The sequence below is a fragment of the Peromyscus eremicus genome, chromosome 9 (genome assembly GCF_949786415.1).
Source record: "Peromyscus eremicus chromosome 9, PerEre_H2_v1, whole genome shotgun sequence".
In the NCBI taxonomy this organism is placed as follows: Eukaryota; Metazoa; Chordata; class Mammalia; order Rodentia; family Cricetidae; genus Peromyscus; species Peromyscus eremicus.
The window spans coordinates 112,210,453-112,225,498 of record NC_081425.1 but is presented as its reverse complement, the minus strand read 5'-3'; positions in this window follow the sequence as shown (position 1 = coordinate 112,225,498).

Below are 15,046 nucleotides of genomic sequence, written 5' to 3'. Positions count from 1 at the left end.
CAGAATCCTTTTTAGAGTCCTCTGTGTCCAGTGGAGAGGAAAGAGAGATAGGAAGTGTGGAGACACTGGAACCACATGGGGTTTTCGTTAACTTGATTTTTCTGAGATAAGGGTTCATGTAGACCTCAGGCTGACCTGGAACTCTTTGGTGCCAAACCTGACAGCATACCCACTCTTAACTACCTTGGCCTTGGCCTTAGCCTGATGTTTACAGGCATTACTACATCTCACATTCTATTAGTGAGACCAAGTCATGTGACTTCTAGGTGATTGACAGCTGGATTGTGTCCTATCATCATGAACCCAGGAAGGAGTAAAGAGAAAGAACCTCTGAACATCTAGCCCATCTCTTCCAAACTGGCATGTCCTTGGGGCTGTCCTGCAGCCACAGACACAAACCTGTAGTAGTTTTCCTAAGCTATGAAAATCTAGAAGACCTCAAACAACAGAAATTCACTGTATCACCACTCTAGAGGCTGGAGGTCCAGAATCAAGGGATCCATGGGACCATGCTCCCTTGTCTGGCAGAGGGGCCCCTTCTTGCCACCTTCATGCCTCTCAAGGCTTGAGGGCAGGCTTATGCTCTTTGACTTGTGACAGTACTGCTCTGAACTGCCTTCAGTGTCACACAGGTCAGCCTGGCCTGTCTCCACACCTCTATTGTATAAGGATATCAGACATGTTGGACTAGGGCCCACACCACTCTAGATGATTTGACTTACTGTTTCCAAATCAGGTGACACCACAAGACACTGTTAGTGAGGACTTCAACATTCTCACAATTCAGCCTCCCACCCCTGCCCTCTGACAGCTGTCCTTACTAGGTCCATTGTCAGAGCCATCTTGATGAATCTTCCTCTTTGTGCTTGGAAAGCATTCCCAAGCACAGTCCCAGACATGGAAATAGTGATCCCATTGCTTAGGAGACATCCATATGTAGGGAGCCCAAACCCACACATAGCTCTTTGCAAATCCAAAATGTTCACAGGTTTGCCTTAACTCAGGGCACTGTGGTGCTCTCCATCCTAGTCAAAAGGGCAATCCCTCTGTCTGAGCAGAGAGTGAACTGGACAAATGAGTCTCTCAAGAGCCAGCTCTAGAGGAATTCTCCAGGCCTTTACTAGTTTGCTCATTATCCTGAAATCTCAGAGATAGCCACACTACTTAAAATATTGAATACAACCAACTTACCTGGCTTTCCCTAATCAACCTTGACAATGATCTTGAGTGAGAGATAGCAAAAGACAGACAGTGCGACCAAGGACCACTTGTGGAAATATCCTATCTTGGAACTCACACAGCAGCCTGACATGGCAGAGTTGCTGAACAAACACCTGCTGAATTTACTCAAACACCAATAACTCACTAGGTTCTCTGAGGCCATTGGATTAAAAGCACAAAGCTTTGGCTGGGCTCCTGGAATATAAAGGGCATATCTTGGAAATCACAGATGGAGTGAGAAGGGCTGTGGTGAGGAAGGTAGACAGCCTTGGAGCACAGAGAAAGCTCCCTGCAGCAGGTCACTGGCAGTCTATCATTAAACAAGGTCACACTTAGCAAGCCTTTGTCACAGTGCCTGGCTCTAACCGGGTGTGATGAATTGGGATTGTCTCTAGCAGCAGCAAGTATACAGGTTTCTCAGAAGAAGACAGGCTTTCTTGACAAGACAGGGCCTGTCTATCCACTAGGCCCTACTAAATGGTCATCTGAGGGGTGGTTTCCTCAGTTATCCCAGGGGCAGTGCTATATAGCTAGCCCCAAGCTAAAGGTGTGAGTTGAAAAGTAGATTCATTATAAACAGCAGCCGTCTCAAATTGTTATGCCTAAATTCTCCCTGGAAAACCAGACAGAAAAGACCTGATTGCCTGGCATGCACCAAATCCTGTGTTCAACTCCCAGGTCCCCAGCACCACATACAGGAGGCTTGGTGACACATGTCCACAATCCCAGTGTTTGGATGTGGAAGCAGGAGGGTCAGAAGTCCAAAGTCACCCTCCTTGTTCACATAGCAAACCCAAGGCCACCTGTATCAAAATGGAAAAAGAAAGGTGAGCAAGGAGGACTGGAGAAATGCCTCAGCAGGTAAGAATGCTTGCTGCGTAATCATGTGAACTAGAGTTTAGATCCCTGCGTTTACGTAATATCCTGCACATGCCTGTGGCCCCAGCAGGGCAGTCAGGAGGATCACTGGGGTTAAGTTCAGAGAGAGCCTGCCTCAAGGAAATAGATGTGAAGTGATAGAGGCTGACGCTCAAACCTCTTTTGGCTCTAGGCATGCAGACCCATTCACACATGCACACATACATTCACACAGAATCACACAAAGAAAGGGGGATAGAGGAAGGAAGAAGGAAAGAGGGAAAGGCAGGCAGGGAGATAGCCTATCTATGTATTTAATAAACACACATGGAATTAGCAGGCATTTTTCTAAGCCTGCATCTCCAATTTGGTATTCATGAGCCATATGTGTCACTGAGCACTTTAAATACCTTACACACATTGATATATTCTCTGAGTATAAAAAGCACCTGGGGGTGTGTGTCTGTGTGTGTGTGTGTGTTTGTTTTTTAAGATTTAATAGAAATATGAACAACATCAATAATTCTAAGATTAATATGAAAGACTGTTTGAATCAGTTTTCCTGTGAAGTCCTAGAGTAAATGTTTCCAAGCTTGTGAGCCATCTAGTCTCACCCCCACAGATGTTCAACTGTACTGCTGTAAGGCAAAAGCAGCCAGAGAGCATGCAAAAGCCCTGGGTGTGGTGGTGATGCTATAAAACAGGGAAGACCAAAACCAGAGGCAGATGGGCTAGATTTGACCCACACACACTGACCCTCGGGTTTAAATTTATAAAATATGTTATTTTATTTGTTTACTTTTATTTTTTAAAAGTATGGCTGCTGGATGATTTCAAATTGTATATTGGCTCAAAGTATACCTGTATTAAGAAGTCTAACCCTGAACCTGATAGAACCCAGAGTTGTCAATGATAAAGAGTACGTGCGGGTGTGTGTGCGCATGTACAAGCAAGGCAAGAAGTGTGAATTTCCATGACGGCCTAGAGAGGGCTCCCTAGCCTGCATCCCACTCTAGCACAGAGTCCAGGTGCAAAGAGTATTGGCTACTTCCCAGGTCATCATCCTAAATTCCCTTGTGACTAAGCCAAAGTTTCCAGAAAAGCCACCAGGTGGCAATAGAAGACCAGCCTTTCACTGTTGAGCCTGAATTTGGGTTTCCTCTCTGTGTTAGAGGACACTCAAAAGAACATGCCCTTTGGAGGCACACAAACCTGGATTTGATTTAGCTTTGCTAGCAGGACAAGTAAGACTCCTGTTAGGACACTCCTGAGCCCTAGCTATTATTCTAATTTTAGGTCCATTCCTCTATTTAAAAAAGTTGAAAAATTGTATTTTTATCTATGTTCTTTACAAAGAAAAACATTAACATTACATATTAAATTTTTCTTCAACTGAAAATTTATCATTTCTGTGACCCCTAAATTTATTGTGTTCACAAACTCAGCCCAAGAAGTTGTGCCTACCCTTGCATAATAAATGAGTAAGCTCTGGGTGTGTGACCTTGGGAAAGTTGTTTGACTTCTCAACTATAGAGTGTGGATGACATCAGATGTCACCTCTTCACCTTGTGGTTGGAATTCCATGAGATAGTAAAGGCTACAACTTTTTACACTGATATTCTAATTTTATTGTGTTTATTTATGTGGAGGTCAGAGGACAACTTGAGGGAGTTGGTTCTTTCCTTCCATCATGTCTGTTCTGGAGATCAAATTCAAGTTGTCAGGCAACAAATGTCTTTACCTTCTGAGCTATCCTACCTGCCCAGGCAACATCTTTTTAGGGCACAGCCTAGGGGTTGAAGATGTAGCTCAGAGTGTAGAGTGTTTATCTAATGTTCATGAAATGCTAAGTTTGACCTCCAGCACTGCATAAAACCTTGCAGGGTGGTCAGCATCTATAATGCCACCACTCAGAGGTGGGAAGGTGGAGGCAGGAGGATCAGAAGTTCATCCTTAGCTCCATAGCCAAGTTTGAGACCAACCTGAAAACATGGAACCTTTTCTAAGAAAGAAAGAAAGAGAGAGAGAGAGAGAGAGAGAGAGAGAGAGAGAGAGAGAGAGAGAAAGAAAGAAAGAGAAAGAAAGGAGAGAGGGAGGGAGGGAGGAGGGAGGGAGGAGACACAGCCTGGAGTGGATCAAGCTTTGCAAAAGACAGGTATTATTTGTGTTTTTGTTTTGAAGTATACTTTCAACTTGTAAGAATGGATCTGGGGTCTCAAGTAAATGACCACGCAATCCAAAGTATTTTGGCGAGACAAAAAGTGTTTGCTGCAGAAGGCTGCACAGCCAGTCAACTCAAGCAGGCAAGCACACCCTGGGTTTTTTATTCCTAATGCAAACGGGTCCTGTGCCTCACTCTGAGTGGTCAGAGCTTGGCCTCACCTTCTTACATGATTGGCTGACTTAAAGTGACACAGTTGCTAAGCAGAATACAATTTTGAGCAGCAAGGGCAACCTTGAACTCACGTTTTGATTTCAAGAAGTGTTGACCCTGGGGAATTTAATACACACACACACACACACACACACACACACACACACACACACACTTTAATTTTATATGAAGTCTTGTCTTAGTTAATCCTTCCATAGAAAACTCAATACATTTCCCACACACTGTAACCTGTTGGGAACACAGGTTCATACCATTCAGCCAAGCAAGCTGGTGAATATGTGTCAGGCAAGGGTCCTTGGGACACAGGTGTGTGTGTGTGTGTGTGTGTGTGTGTGTGTGTGTGTGTGTGTGCTGCTCACATCCTTCTGCCCTTGCTTTCTTATAGTTCCTTAATTTCTCTGAATCCGACAGATTGAAGCCATAGCTGTCAATGTCCCATGAGCCTTTTCCAGAATGTGATCCACAGGTAAGTGGCTTAGAAATGCTGGCTTCTTCACAATAGTGAATAGAAGATTCAATTCGGCCGCTGATTCAGTTGTGAGCTTCTGTTAATAGCTCTAATTTCTGTCTATACACCTTCCTGGACCTGGTTCCTTTTCCTTATTTGGGAGGGATATGGAATATGGCCACGAATTTGGCAACTGTGCGTGTGTGTGTACTTATACATGTACATGCACATGTGTGTAGAGACCAGAGATCTATGTTGGGTATGCTTCTCATTACTCCATCTTCTTTTTTGAGACAGGGTCTCTCACTGAACCTGGAGCTCACCAATTCAGCAAACCCAGGGATCCTCCCAGCACTAGATTCACAGGCACATGCCATCATGCCCAGCTTCTTAAATGGGTGCTGGGGACTTGAACTCATATCCTCATGCTTGCATTGCAAGCACTCTACAACAGAATCATCTCCCCAGCCCCTGGCAACTGCCTTTACACTTGTTTTCCTCAACTCAAGGAAGAAATCTGAGTGAGGGTTTCTGTGTGTGAGAAGCTCCCTCATACTCCACTTCCAGGAGGAACACAGTAAAGGTCACTGTATCAGAGGCAGGAAATGGGTATGAAAGAGGAAGGTGCTATTACAAGTACTGGAAGTAATGGCATCCACTTTTCTTGAGGCTCACTTGCAAAAAAACATTGATGCTGTAGCAATGGCAAAGCAAGGGGGCCTTGGCATGGTTGGTTCTAAATAGCTAAAGGGAAACAATAGGTACCCAGAGGCCCAGAGATCCCTACCCATGATGAAGGAAGTCCTGCTAATAAAGCTTCTGGGGCTAGAGAGATGGCTCAGTGGTTAAGAGCACTTGCTGACCTTGCAGACCACCTGGGTTTGGTTCTCAGCACCTATATGGTAGCTTGCAACCATCTGTAACTCCAGTTCCAAGAGATCCAATACCTATTCTGGCCTCTGCAGACACTGAATGCATGTGGAGCATAGAAATTAATATAAACAGAAAATACTCATATACATAAAAAATAGCTTTCCCTCATCAGTGGCTTGGCAGGGAGTATCAGTCTCGTATTCAATGCTGTTCACCCCATATATGATTTAAACATTACCTTTGTGGTTGATCCTCTTATGTCCACTTTACAATAGGGGAGATGAAGGTAAGTAGCCTACCCACTTCTCCAGGTCTCATGGTCAGTAGGCAGTATAGTGTATTGCTTTAAAATGGCCGTGCTACCTCTCTTCTATTAAGAAAGGATAAGGGAGTGATCCAAAACCCAGTCCTCAAATCTCCTATCTTTGAACACACCTGGACATAAGGGGTAGTGGTGCTTGTAGAAGACAAGCATGAGAATCTGAATTCAGTCCCTGGAGCCCACAAGAAAAATCTGAGCATGGTAGTGTGGAGTTGCAATCCCAGTGCTAGGGAGGCAGAAGCATGCTCTGGGGGGTTCCTGGCCAGTCAACCTAGCCTACTTGATAAATTCTAGGTAGTGAGAGACCTTTTCTCAAAAAAGGGGGTGGTGCCTGAGGAATAATACTTAAGGTTGATGTCTGGCTTCTACATACACCTGTACACATAAGATGACACATACACACAGAGATACACATAATGTAGGTAATTAGGTGTCTTAGGGTTTCTATTGCTGTGGAGAGACACCATTACCACTGCAACTCTTATACAGGAAAACATTTAATTGAGATGGCAGCTTACAGTTTAGAGGTTCAGTCCATTATCATCTTGGTGGAGAGAATGACGGTGTGCAAGCAGACATGGTGCTGGAGAAGTAGCTGAGAGTTCTACATCTTGCAGGCAACAGGAAGTGGTCTGAGTTTCACACTGAGCAAAGCTTGAGCAAGAGACCCCAAAGCCCTCCCCCATGGTGACACACTTCCTCCAATAAAGTCACACCTACTTCAACAAGGCCACACCTCCTAATAGTGCTATTCCCTTTGGGGACTATTTTCTCTCAAATCACTTCACCAGGTATATTAGTTATTTTTGTTGTTGTTGTTGCTGTGACAAAACCCTAAGACCAAAAGCAACTTACAAAATTGTTTATTTTGGTTTATTGTTCCAAAGGGACACGAATCCATCCTGGCAGGCAGGCATGGCAGCTGGAACAAGAGGCTGAGAGATCACATCTCAACCACAAGCATGAAGCAGAAAGAGTTAGAAGGGCATGGCTATATACTTTCAAAAGCTACCCCCAGTACATCCTCCAGCAAAGCCACACCTTCAAAGCCACCCTAGACAGTGCCACCAGCTGGGGACCAAGTATTCAAATGCCTAAACCTATGGTTAAGAATTTCTCATTCAAACCACCACATGAGATATAGCTCCAGTTTGCAGGAGCTAGAGGCAGGAAGATAAGGACTTCACCATCATCTACCGCTAAAAAGCAAGTTTGAGAAGACTAACACATGAGACTCCGTCTCAACAAAAAAATGATAGATGACAGAGAGATTAGATAGATAGACAGATACATACATACATACATACATACATACATACACACATACATACATACATACATATATACGTAATAGACTGATTAGCTAGGTAGATAATATATTGATTAGAGAAAGAGATGATAGATAGATAGATAGATAGATAGATAGATAGATAGATAGATGATAGGCAGGCCTTGGCTCACATTTCTTGAGAGATACTGTGGACATCTAGAGCCTGCACATCAGCATGGAAACTGACTTCTTAGGTCTCTGATACTCAAGCTCGAGATGCTTTGTACAAAGCTGAAGGAAGAGATGATTTTTGAGCACATGCATGCACATGCGCATGCACGCACACACACACACACCCCAAAAAGTCACTAGATTCCATCTCCCATCCAGGCCTAGTGATCAAGATATATAGAAGGTTTATGCAACATTCCACCATGAAGAGTAAAAATAGTTCCAGTCTGCAACCTCTGGCCTGGCTTGTAGGGCCCTGGCCTCCTCCCATATTGAGTAAGCTGTTGCCTGCTTGCAGACCTTGACCAGATGTCTTCCCTATGCTAATTCTCTGCCAGTTTCCACCCTCCTGAATGCTTAAGGGAAGTTCCTTGTTTGTGTATCCTGCATATTGGGCATTAACAGTTTAGATGCAAGATTGTAAACATCAGTAGCGAAACTTCTGCCCTCTGGGTTTCTCCCATTGTGCTGTAAGACTGTATTTAAGGTTTCCTCCCTCTTTCAATAAATGGCATTTGGCATTTTGCTGAGGTGAATGACCCGCTGTCTTTTGTCTCTGTTTTTTGATCCACAGCCCCTCACTTGGACACGGTGAACGGGTGGTGGTAGTGCGGGCGTTATCGCTACACTGGCTGAGTATGGCAGAGTGACAGCTTGTAGAGACACCTGCTTGTGACTCTAACCTGCTAGTGGCCAGAGACAGAAGAACGTGTAGTCTGGGAGGAAACTTCAGGGTGTCTGGACTGGTTGACCCCCAAGTTAGAGGCATAGGAAAGGCCCTTTTGGTGCCCAGTCCACTTCCTCCCTGTCTCCATACTCAGTGAGTCCCAAGCTCATCACCCAGGATTCTTGTCCTATCTTGCAGGCTACAAGAGTATATTACAGAGATTCAGCTGTGTATTAAAGCTATACTTTGACTGGCCAAGGTGAAAGATTTATAACACGCCCCCACGGTCAGGCGTGTTCGCATATGCCTGGCGGACACTTCCGCCTAGCCAGACCCAGGTCAGGATAGCCATTTTCGGGTCAGGGCATCTCGCGGGACCGAGATGCGTGACGTTTCACTGGCCACGTAAGCACGCAACGTGGCCATGTGATCTGTGCGCTTGCGTGTAGTAGTGACGCTGATCTGTCCACGCCCAGCCTTTAAAATCAGGCGCCATGCTCCTGGTTCCTCCCTCTCCACACATGTGTTTCCCGCAGGCCTGTTCACTCTCTGTCCCTTTATCTTTAATAAAACTCTTTGTTAGCGGATTCTGTCGTGTTTCGTGGCATTTCCTTGCAGGGTAAGAACACAACGCAGCTAAAAAACTAACATTGGTGCCGAAACCGAGTGGGCGCTTCCAGGCGCCCTGCGCCTGGAAACCCGTAAACCGGGAACTGCAACACTCTGCTCCGTACGCGACAGACCGCTCTCCATTTCGCCTGACCGCAAAAATTACATGCAACACCGCTTTCTCCGATTGATGAGTCCCCCCATTTTTGGCCACCGTAAACGGTTTCCTGAATTTGTGAGAACGACCGTTGATCGTCCGGCGCCTCACAATTATTCTTGAGACCGGGGGAACCCCCGGCCACGGTCTTCATTGGCTACGGTCGGCCCCTATCGCAGGCCTGAGATTTCTAGCCCTCTCCCACGTCTGCAGCCTGAGATATATCTCGCGTTGGGACCACCGCCGTTGGGTGCGTCCTGGGGGCCACGTGGGGCCGACGCATTCATCCGACTTGAGGAAGCGGCAGACGCTGTCTGGATTCCTGGGGAATCCTTTCCTCACGTGGCAGGAGGCCCCTGCTTCTGTGGCTGACGAGCCAAGGAGCAGCTTGTGCCTGGTATCCGTCCTTGGCCTTGGGGACGCCTGGGGCCTTGGCTCCGGATCACGTTTGTTTTTTTTCTTTTTTATTTTTTTTTCTGCCTCTCTGCTGCAGACATGGGAAACAAGGCTTCCAACCCTGTTACTCCTTCCTCTCCGTTAGGCTGTCTTGTTGAAGCTTTAAAACCTCTCAGTTTAATGCCTCACATAAAGATTCCTAAGCTAATTCGTCTATGTTCTAAAAAATGGCCAAAGTATGCTTTAGAAAACAACAAAAAATGGCCGCCGAGCGGCTCCTTAGATCCCAATATTTTACGGGAGTTATCTAATTACTGTCAGCGCTCAGGCAGATGGAAAGAGTTTTCCTACATAATTGCATTTTTCTTTCTCTATGCTAAACCGTCTCTTCTGGATTCCTTCTCTCCTGCTCATATGCTCTTAGCTATGCCTGAACCGGAGGATTCTCTGACTCTGGATCCTGCTAACGAACCTCCACCTATTCGGCCTCCAGCTCCGGCTCCTAGAACGAACGTTCCTACCGCTCCTCTTCCGGATTCTTCTTCTAAAGCTGTTCCTTCCTCGGCAGCGGCCAGTTCCAAAGGCCCTGCCCTAGCTCCAAACTTCACTCCTCCTACTACCTGCTCTCGGGCTGCTAAATTGCCGGATTCCAGCCATCCAAAACCTTCCACTGTTCTCCCTTTGCGAGAGGTGGCTGGTGTGGATGGACTGGTTAAAGTTCATGTTCCATTCTCTCTAGCAGAACTCTCTCAGATAGAAAGTAAGCTGGGTTCTTATACTTCTAATTCTGCTGCATTTATTAAACAGTTTCAATATATAACTCAATCTTATAGTCTCACCTTTCATGATATATTCATGATACTTTCTAATAACTTACTTCCTGAGGAGCGCAGGCGGGTTTGGGAGCAGGCTAGGATTCACGCAGACGAAATCCACCAAACTAACCTTTCACACCCTCCAGGAGCTGAGGCGGTTCCTGACCGGGAGCCACACTGGGATTATAACACCCAGGGTGGCTGTCTAGCCAGAGATAGGTTTATTACCTGTCTCCTGACAGGTCTCCGTAAGGCTGCCCTAAAACCAGTAAACTATGAAAAACTAAAAATGGTTATTCAAGATAAGGAAGAAAATCCGTCTCATTTCCTAGAGCGGCTCACCAAGGCTCTACTTCAGTTCACTAGCTTAGACCCAGAGAGCCCTGAGGGCAGGCAGCTGCTAATGACCCACTTTGTCTCACAGAGCTTCCCTGACATTAGGGATAAACTTAAACGTTTGGAGAATGGCCCTCTAACTCCACAGGCAGATATGCTGGCGATAGCATTTAAGGTGTACCATGGTAGAGATGAAAAAGCCCATAGAAGGAGCTGCCAGATGCTGGCAAGCACTGCCCGACCGGCTCCCCGAAAGCCGTCTGGTCCCTGTTTCAAGTGTGGGAGAGAAGGCCATTGGGCCCGGGCTTGTACCGCTGGCCCACGAAGGGCACCGACAAAGCCTTGTCAAAACTGTTACCAAAAGGGTCACTGGTCAGCTGACTGTCCTAATGTCCCAAGCGACATAGGAAAGCGCCAGATGAAGACCAACCCCCAGCTGACTTTGTAGGCTTGGCTTACAGCGAGGACTGACGCTGCCCGGTTTCCGCCCCGGCCACTCCCATCTCACACAGGGAACCTAGGGTAATTATAAAAGTCAATGGGCGCCCCATCTCGTTCCTTTTGGACACCGGAGCTACCTACTCTGTCCTGAGAGAGTTTTGGGGGCCCACCTCTCCTGCTCGTCTCCCTATTGTCGGGGTTGGGGGACAGCCTTATCTACCTCACCAGACACCACCACTTAATTGCATTTTCAGGGGCATCCCTCTCACACACACATTCTTAGTGGTGCCAAGCTGCCCTGTACCTTTAATGGGGAGGGATCTTCTAGCTAAGGTAGGAGCGTCCATTTCTTTCGCTCCACATATTCGCCTCATCCCAGATGCGCCAGCAGCTCCTCTACTCCTCCTCCTAGCCACCCACTCTTCTGACTCTAACAATTCTTTTCCCCTACCAGCTTCTCAGGTAGACCTCTCCTAGCTACTCACTCTTCTGACTCTAACAATTCTTTTCCCCTACCAGCTTCTCAGGTAGACCCAAAAGTCTGGGATACCCAGAACCCTTCTATTGCTAGGCACCATCAGCCTGTTATTATCCAGCTACAAGATCCTGCCAGGTATATCACCCAAGCTCAGTATCCTCTCTCACTCTCAAGCTCCAGAGGACACCAGGATCCCCTGCCTTGTCACCAATTCCAGAGGAATAAGGTATCACCCCTTCATTTCCCAACCAGGGCCACACAGAGCCGGAGGCAAAAAGGACCATCAATATCCAGGCGGTAAGGAATAATGTAATACAATAATCTATCATTGTTCAATATTCAGCAACTGATCACTTGCGTTTCCTAAATGCTAACCTAATAAGGGAAACAGGTGCCTTAAATAAACTACCTCTAATAAGGCTTGTCGCAGATAAAATTAAGCAGAGTACTAAGGCCAGATCTACCTCAGGTAAATATCACATGTCTCTATCTGGACAAGCCAGATCTACCTCAGACAAATGCAAACTCCAAAATAAAATAATAATGATTCTTTCTCTCTAAGTCTTTTCTATGTCAACAGTATCTTGTCAAACAGAAGGTTCCTAGCCACAGCACGGAAGGTTCTCAGCCACAGCACGGATGGACAGCTGCAGAACGAGGGGACGGCAGAACTTCATTCCAGGACCTGCCCACCATCATTCCAGGACTTCACAAGATACTCTCTCATCCCCCTGCCCCCAAGAGCCAACCAACGCCCACTATTCAGCTGGAAGCAGTCTTTGAGAGAAACGTCGCCCCCATACCCAGTCAACCACAATTTTTTTTCTTTTTTTAAAAAAGAGTCAGGAATGAAAGATTTACAACACGCCCCCACGGTCAGGCGTGTTCGCATATGCCTGGCGGACACTTCCGCCTAGCCAGACCCAGGTCAGGATAGCCATTTCCGGGTCAGGGCATCTCGCGGGACCGAGATGCGTGACGTTTCACTGGCCACGTAAGCGCGCAACGTGGCCATGTGATCTGCGCGCTTGCGTGTAGTAGTGACGCTGATCTGCCCACGCCCAGCCTTTAAAATCAGGCGCCATGCTCCTGGTTCCTCCCTCTCCACACACGTGTTTCCCGCAGGCCTGTTCACTCTCTGTCCCTTTATCTTTAATAAAACTCTTTGTTAGCGGATTCTGTCGTGTTTCGTGGCATTTCCTTGCAGGGTAAGAACACAACGCAGCTAAAAAACTAACACAAGGGTCTATCAAAAGGCAAGCCATTTATTATGAATATTTGGTGCTACCCAGCTGTCTTCTACTATGAAATTCTTGCATGCCCAAATATTTCCAGACCCACTGAACTTCTAGGTTACTAAATCCCTCCACCCCCAGCCTAGGAGACAAGCTGGCTGGAGATGCATAGCTTTGCTTCTTGTGCAAATGAAGCTCAGACCATCTCCTCCCTTTGAGGCCTAGTGTCTCTTCAGAGCAATTGACTGAGAACAAAAGAGGTTTTTACATATCAAGGTAGAAGGTAGGATGGAGGAACATTCCTGAGAAGGCAGAGAACCACATGGGCAGCAAAAGAAAGGGCAGGCATTTTTCTGTAGAGCAGACAGAATGGCATGGTGAGGGAAAAGAGAGGAAGATAGAGGTTCCGTAGAGGGTCTTGGGTATAGTTTTCTGAGTGCCAGGAGTAGAGAGTAGTGGAAATAGAGAATAAGGACACAGAGGACAAAGATGAGGCTGGAAGCACAGGAGTTTAGTTGTTAGCAGGACTATGAGCTAGGGAACTGGACCAAACTGAAGCTATGTAGACAGGATTTCATCCTGGAGAAATAAAGTAGATGGATAAAGAGCTTGGTGTACCTATATTTATTCTCATCCTGAATGACTGATAAAGCTATAGCTGTGTTGATAGAATTTTGTCTTAGAGGAATAAAGTTAACAGATATAAGAGCATAGTGTACGTAGATTTTTTTTCCCTCAGATATCCCACGCTGGATGTAGCACAATATCCGCACCCTGGGAATTCAATAGTCCTAGCCACACCAACCAGGAAAATTTTGATGCTTTGAGGTAAAGGAACACTCCTTTCTCCAGAACAGGCTCACATGTGAATATCTTACTTTGCCATTTGGGCACTGAAGGGTCTCTGGGTACATGAACTCTGCCTCAGAAGAGTGCCAACGTCTCAACAGCCTTATCATCTCCCCCTAAAGTCTCACAGATAAATTGGACAATAGAAATCTCAACAAAATCTCAGAGGTAGGTGGACATTTGGGGAAGATGTCTTTCTCAACTTAAACAGGGCCCTTTTGATTTTATTCCCTTAGCAAGATGATACATAATTCTAGCTATTAGACTGCCACCATTTGGAAGTGGAGTGGCTCCCAAAGTCTCATGTAGAAAAGATTTGGTTCCCCAGCTCATGATGCTGTTGGGATGATGGAGCTAACTAAAACAAAAACTCATGGTCTTTTTTTTCTTACATCAAAGTCACACTGTCACCAGTATATTAAGGGAAAAAAGCAGCTCATAGACCCATATTTACAGTGTGATACACTCTGTATTTCTTAAGGTTACACATGGTACTCATTTATGTTGGTTATGCTGCAGCGCTGCCCCTCGTGGCTGGTCGCCGCCCGTGGCGGCCATGCCGGTGGAGAAACGTGCTGATTAAAAGAATCATAGCCATGGTTACCTTTTTAGAGCTTTATTGGGGGGAGGGGGGAGAGAAAGACATAGAAAGAGAGAGAGAGAGAGCTGGCGGTGGTGGCGCACGCCTTTAATCCCAGCACTTGGGAGGCAGAGCCAGGCGGATCTCTGTGAGTTCGAGGCCAGCCTGGGCTACCAAGTAAGTTCTAGGAAAAGGCGCAAAGCTACACAGAGAAACCCTGTCTCGAAACCCCCCCCAAAGAAAAAAAAAGAAAGAGAGAGAGAGAGAGGCGGGGTGGAGTGGGGGGGGAGCAGAAAGGAGAGGGGACAGAGAGCCCACAGAGGGCCCACCCGCTTTTTAGGATGGGAAGCTGGCGAAGGCTGATGACGTAATTAAAGACCAAATCCTTACAATTTATGCATGGACACCTTTAGGAAGACCACAGAAGCTGTGTGGAAAGGTTGCTTCTGGGACAAGAAACCAGGAGTAGGGCCAGAAGTGCCACTGATTTTTCCTGCTCCTGAGTACGTTCATGTACAAGAGTAAAGAAAGAATATCCTGCAAAACAAAGCAAAATGAACAAAAATGGGTACCCTGAATACAAGTGACATGGTGCCACATTGCTGGATTCCAGAGTGGCAGGAAGACAACAAAGCCTCAAGTCCAAGTCAGCCAATGGGACTTTCAGTGAGTTCCAGAGCTGGCCCTGGTTGTCACCTGGTTTTTCAATACAGTGTGGCAAATATTGCAAGGGAAGCATGAGATGTGAGACAGAGGACACTTGGGAGAGGACAGGGAATGCCAGGTAGAGCCTCTTTGGGGAGTTGGGAGAAGGAGGAAGAGGAAAGGGAGAAAGGGGAAAAAAGAAAGAAAGGGAAGAACCTAT